The sequence below is a fragment of the Vitis riparia genome, chromosome 11, assembly GCF_004353265.1.
Source record: "Vitis riparia cultivar Riparia Gloire de Montpellier isolate 1030 chromosome 11, EGFV_Vit.rip_1.0, whole genome shotgun sequence".
In the NCBI taxonomy this organism is placed as follows: Eukaryota; Viridiplantae; Streptophyta; class Magnoliopsida; order Vitales; family Vitaceae; genus Vitis; species Vitis riparia.
In genome coordinates this window covers 19380529-19387528 of record NC_048441.1, presented here as the reverse complement: position 1 = coordinate 19387528, position 7000 = coordinate 19380529, and positions in this window count along the sequence as shown.

Sequence of the window (7000 nt, the reverse complement as noted above, 5' to 3'; positions counted from 1 at the left end):
TTCACTTCCATATCCTTTAGTGCACCTTTATGATTCATTTTGATTTGTATTTGAGTCATCATTAAGCTAGGTTGAGGGATTCATTCTTGTAAAATTGAGTGTTAAAGCCTTCAAGTGAGTTGAATCTTGAAAAGATTGTGTAAAAGCTCATTGGAGTCGGAATTCAAGTGTAAAGGAGATTAGAAACTTGGTTGAAGCTTCAAGTTAGTGGAACCCTCAATCAATTAGGAGCTTGAGGAAAGTGGACGTAGACAAGGAAATGTCGAACCACTATAAAATCTGAGTTTGATTTCTCTAACTTTATCTCTTTATATTCGTTTCTATTGTGCTTGAATTTGTTGTGTTCAAAAAGATTTTTAAAAACTCAATTCACCCCCCTCTTGGGTGTTTTTCTCATTTAAGATTAGCCTTCATTTTCTCAATATTGATTTAGTTAATTTTTCCTCAAAAAAACTAAGTCAACTATACATTTTTACATCTCTAACTACAACTATAAAAGTATGTCTAAAAGTGCAAAAATGAATATAAAAGTTAGGCTACAACTCAAGCAAATTAGGTTCGATTTACCACTAGCCGATCTTAACCTAAATTAGTAATATTCAACTCAATTCAATCCAATCAAACCTCTAATCCAATTACAAAACTCAACTCAAACTCTATTAGACCTCATTTCTCCAAGTCAAAGTTGAGTTTGAGTTAGAGTTGGATTAAACTTAAATTGGATGAGTTGTTCAAGTGATATGGATTAATTTAGATCCCATTTCTCTAAGTTAAAAGTTAAGTTCGAGATAGAGTTGGACTACACTTAGATTGAATAAGTTGTTCTAGTGACATGGTTTAAATTAGACTTTGGTTGGATTCTTATAAGAACTTTTTTATCTTTATTTTTTATACATATATAACGAAATTTAAATAGTAAATGGCATATCATTTCACTTCAAGATAATAATTTAAAAAAGGAAAAAATGAATTTATAGATATTTCAAAAAATAAAGTAAAATAATAATAACTTAAATAATTTAATATTTTCTTTCAAAGGCATATATATATATATATATGAGTATTATTATATATAATAACATAAAATTATAATTATTAAATAAAGTTTAGGTTATATTTGGGTTATCCAAGTCATCGATCCAAACTCAATTCGAAAAGAATTCGAGTTGAGAAAATTTAGTACAAACTTAACTCGAGTGTTAAAAATACTAGTTCAAACTTGTTTAAACATTGGGTTGGGCGGATGGGTTAGGTCGAATAAAAAAAAAAGAGAGAGAGCTCGAGTTTTCTAGAAGTTCTGTCCTGCTTACCCAGTCCAAATGTTTGTTCTACCTCCAGGGTCATGGTTCCGTGTAGAACTTCCCAAATTCATGACCAACCTTTCATTCCACCATTTTGTTAGTTTCCAATTTTGACTCTCAAGAAATTAAAGCACAGAAGGAAAACTACAATATTTGGGTTCATCATCAGTTTCAATCCTTAGACTTCCATGTAGGTTCTTCATCTCTCTTTCCCATCATCACAAGCCAAAGAAATAGTCCAAGAAAAAGGCATTTTCTCACCCAGAAATTAAGCTCAAATGGCCCTAAAGGCTATAGCTAGCTGGTCAAATTTGTCATCCCATATCAAATTCAAATTAAATTGGTATTGTACTTCTGTAGGTAGAGAAGCAAGGTGGGATAAGGTTCAGTATTGAACAACAGAGTATAAGAGACTGCGTTTGCATTCAACCCATCTCTCCTTTTATGAAAAAATGGAAAAGGAAAAAGAAAAAAGTTCAGATACCTCTTCTTCAGTTTTAGTATACATATGACTATCATCATACACTTGGTTGAATGAAGATCATGCACGTAAAGAAGAGGCTTTTTCCCTTTTACTTAGTTTTATTCAATAGCAGAAAGGCCGAAGTCTCCCAGAAAAGTTGAGAAAGTGTTTGCATGATTTGATGAAAGGTGCTTGGAACAAGATGCTTAGACATGCGTGTTGTCTGAGAAGAGCCACGAGAACACTTACAACTTTTCCATGGCAACCTCTAACTGGTTTTTAAATGGTTTAAGGCATTCCCTTGTGAAAAATATCAAATTAAGCAAACTTCGGTGGATGCCCATTCAGAAAATTCAAGGCCATTTGCCATTCTCTTTATAATTCCAGTGTTATAAAGATCATATACTTTTGATGAATTAATGCTGAGACCAAAGTGCAATACTAAAAGGGGTTAAGATAAGCTGATGAAGAGGAGTTTTATTGGAAGCATTACGGAAGGAGGTCCATGATTCAGGTGCTCTGGACATGGGGTTAGGCTAGAATATCAGGTAGTTGATGTTACGCTTACCTTATATGAGGGAGATTCTGATGTATTAGGCAGAAGCTGAATGGGCTCTTCCTGACTATGGTGGGGAAATTGACTAGCTAGTTAGGAGGCATGCTTTTAACTCCAAATAAAAGGGGCGGTGGGAATCAAATACTTCCAAGGGAGTAGGGGTTTGTCAAATTGTTTAGTATCTTGTTTTATTTGTTGTGATGTTTTTGTTGGTTTCCCCTTTTTGAAGGTTATCTAATTCTTCACCTTTAAATATGATTCCTTTTAGTTTTGTGTTTCGTACAGTCTCTAAGGTGCCTTATAAAAATAAAGTAGCCAAAAGGGCAGCAAAACCAATATTCTGTCTACTGTAGACTTTGGGAGGCATTCAGTCATCTGATAATGAAATTAATACAATTCCCAGTTTGTTTATACCCTAGTTGAATATGCAAAAATATAAGCCAGACCCCAACTGTGGCCAAGATGATGCCCAAATGGCGGCACAGGAAAAGGAATTTGTGTCAGTAATGCCAGTTGTTCACATTCATTCTTTGTTTATTTTTTGGGGTATTGAGTCATAGGAAGCTGATTCTATTTCCACCCACATTCTTTGATATCTCTTTATCTTATTTTCAATTGAATAAAACTTAGGAAAAGTGTAAGGCATCGAAAGAGTTATCCGTCGGGGCCTTCCATCTCGATCATTGAAAGTGCATATAATCAAATTTAGGTTATTGAAAGAAGATATGAATCATATAATCAAGATGGAAAAGAATGGAACCAATTAGGTATAAAATAATGACATTGGACTTGGTACAAAGTAATTAGGCCTAAATGTACAGGTGACTCAATATACTGAATCAAATCGATATATAACTAGACCCTAAACCTAATCACACCTGTGTAAAGAAAGAGCCTTCTATGCAAAGCTATAGGCTTAATAACTCATGGGATTATGACTAATAAGCACCCCCAAAAGCAAAAAAGAGAGAACAGTAAGATCAGATATTTTTTTTTTGTGGGTGGAGATTGGCTGGAATGTCACCATGAAGCCAAGAGGGATAAAAAAGCAATATCACACACCACCTTAGATTTGCAACTGTAGTTAAAAGTTAAAACTGAGGAGAAGTCATTTCATATAAAGAACAATGTGTTTGGCTTTTCGATAAGTGGTTGGGACAACCAAAGAAAATTTTGGACCTAATACCGGTCGTTTAGGTCCACCCATTGTGTGTTTCACATGGCAGTGCCCTCAGGACTGTGTAGGCTGAATCCCATGGAGCTGCTGCTGTGCTTATCAAACATCCTTCTTGAAGAGATCCCATTCTCATTTGAGTAGATCTTGTCATCATTTCTGAGGGTAAAGGAATAGAGCCAGCCTTGTTTAAAGGAGAGGATGATGCAAAGTAAATTAGACTGGTAAGGTTTTGAGTAATACCCAAAAGCCAAAAAGGAGAAAATGGTGAGAATTGTTCCTGAAATGGCAATTCTATATGCCAAAAGGCCCAAAACCATCAGGGGACATGATGGGGAATAAGACATTTGTGGGTGGCATTAGTGGGATAAAAGCAACACCACCACCTGAGATTCAGACTAGCAGTCTAGCATAGAAGAAAGGTGGTTTTAAGCCAATTACGACACAGCAATATTTAAAACTTGAGGTTAAACAATCCTACTCACAACGAAAAAATTGAAAAACATAAGACAAAACCTTGCAGTTGAAGAATATAAAAAAGTGATCATTGGAAATCAGTAGTAATCACCAAACCATCTACTGCACCACCCACTGGTTTCCTTATAATAATTTAATATCATTTAGGTTAATGCGGGTCAACCACCTATCCGCCTATTTAATATTTTTAAAATAATGTATCGCTATCCACTACAAATATTTACCTATATATTCTGCCCTCATGACTCATTATATTTTGTACTTTATACATCAACGGCTAGCATGAAAACCTTGGAAAATCTTATTTATAGTACTGGTGGTATTAAATTAGACTCCATTTGGCATCCTTTGTTTGTCAATCTGATGTACTACAAATATTGCAAAAAATGCTAGTATTTAGCTTCCATTTAACGAAATTAGAAAGCACTTGATTGTGGGTCATTTTGGTTTCTAAGCTTTCATTGAAACTTCAAACGGAAGCAAAAGGCAGTTGAGTTTATTTTCAAAAGTAGAAGTGCAGTTGAGAAATTATTGAAATGAAGTCCCCATGTAATGGTGGAGATGAAACCAAATAAAGAGACTGTGTAGGTTAGGGGCCACCCTCCAAATCTGGCAGAACAGCTAACTTAGAAAAAAAGGGAAATCTAGTTGACTCCAGTGCAACACATAATGTGGTTATGGTGCTGTTTTTTCCTTTACCCATGTGTGCAACTCCTCAAGGTTCTGAAATTCCTGGTATACATTAATGGTAAGTTTGGGAATAATGAAGGATGGACATCAAATAAAATGGTCGGTTGTTATATGTCTCCACAATGGCTCCATTTACTCCACCCATTCTTCTTTCTAATCCATTTTCATTATTCATCATTATTTTTCACTCCAAGGTCATTCTTTGATATCAAAAAGTCATGTAAAAAATTGGAAGTCAATATATTGTAAAAATGGTCTCATTTATTTATATTTTCACCTGGGCTATATTTGTTTATACTTTGATTTCAATTTTCCTCTATAATTAGATTGAATTTGAAGTTTGGTATGTTGGGCTAAATCCCATTTGTATGTATTCAAATATCTGATTTCAACAACTTGGATTTGAAGATTTCAGTTTATTAGTTGTGAAACCTTAATATATCAATAGAATCATTTGATTTTTTTTTTATTCTAATCAAAATCCATTTTTTGGACATAATAAGAATTTTTATTCTCAAATGATATCAGAGGGATTTGGAGTAGTGGAAATTCCATTTTCCATACAGGTATCTTAGCATTTTCCATCATTCCAACCTAACCCACCAATGACATTTTGTTGGTTGTACTTCATTCAGCCTATTTACATCAGAGGCTTGATTTCATTAACTACCTAATAAGGGGTGGAAAATCAATTCCACAAATGCAAAACCCAACAAGGTCCCCCCACATCCTTAGAAGATATTTTTGCAGAGTTACCCCACCAATACCCTACAACCTGAGTAGCGGCAAAGACCCTTTCCCCCTTACTGCTCTCTGATTGGGTTCATCAAATTCATGTCAGTCATGTCCCGTAAAAAGGCCTGATTTCTGAGTTGGATTGTGGCCAGAAAATTGGGCAGCTCAGGACCCAGCATTAATGGGGTATTTAAAAATGGTGCAATTGACAACCTGGAAGATCTTGACTACTCTCAGATCTTGATTACAAACCTAAATATGCTGACTGTACATCCAATCCAATCCATTTCCAATCCCTCTGGTCCACACCCATTAGGCCAAAAATATCCCTGTCTTTTTACTTCACTGACACCGTCCATATGCTCATGGGGTTCTGGTTTCACAGTTCCACAACCCTTATTTCACTTCCCTTTTCATTTTTCCAACTAACCTTTTCTCTCTCTGCTTCCAATAATCTATACAAATGTTGTCGTGTGATTGAAAAGCTTTAAATTGAGTGGATAAGAATATGTTTAATTCCGAAGATTACGCTTCAATCCCACCGACCCCCACCTGGGTCCACAGACATTGCCTCGCATCACTAGCTGCTTTTGTTTTTCTGGGGGGTGTCTCGTACATTTGTTGTCGTATATGAAGATCAAAATACAAAAATTCGATATGCTGTACTAAAATTTTTATTAGGTATATTAAGATTTTATGAGAAAATGCATTTAGGAACCGGGAGGAGGAGGCACACGTGGGGTGGCTATGACCGTATGAGGGGTTCAAGGACTAAGGGCGCGAAAACCCATCACCTTTCCACGCAATAGAAAAATGCGTCAAAGACAATGGGAGCCGTAGAAAAAAACCAGGGCGACAATGGTTTCAGAGGAGTAAACCCATCGAATAGTAATTGAAAAAACAAAAGGTCATTACAAGAAAAAGGAATTTTGGAACAAAAAGAAGGAGGAGACGGTGGATACAGGAGGAGAAAAGATGAATAAAATAATAATTGGGGTTGGGTATAGAGAAAGCGCCAATGGTGAAAAGCGGTTTGGTGAAAGGTACAGTGAAACCATGGGAAGATGCGGATGTGGTAGCCATTATGACATTTTCACGGAAACAGAGGCCCCATTCTCAAATCAAAGGACGACTAATGAGGATGGTGAGTATATAAGGGTATCCAAGGATTTCTTTTACCACCACCCCATTTGCGTTTGCTTCTCCATTTGATCTCTTCGTTCGTTCCTTTCATTTTGATTTCTCTCCCTTGCTCTGCATTCTTCTTCTTCTTCTTCTTCTTGGTTCTCCCCTCCCACCGCACCCCATTTCATTTTTCTAGCTTTGCCTTTCAAAGGTATGTGTTGTTTCTGTTACTTTTCTGCATAGCATTTCTGTAATACAAATGCGTTTTTGTCCAATGCGCTCAGCCGTTGAATGTGATCCCGTGAAAGACAGTACCTAAAAAGTCTTGCTTGTTATAATGCCCACCAGCAAAGGAGAAGGCCCACCTGCTAAATTTTCCAAAGCTCCACCCACCGCCTAAGCTTTCATCTTTCCATTTTTCTCCTTCCAAACGGCTCTACCTTTCTTGGGTTTTACGGCTATGTATGGGGTTTCTTAAG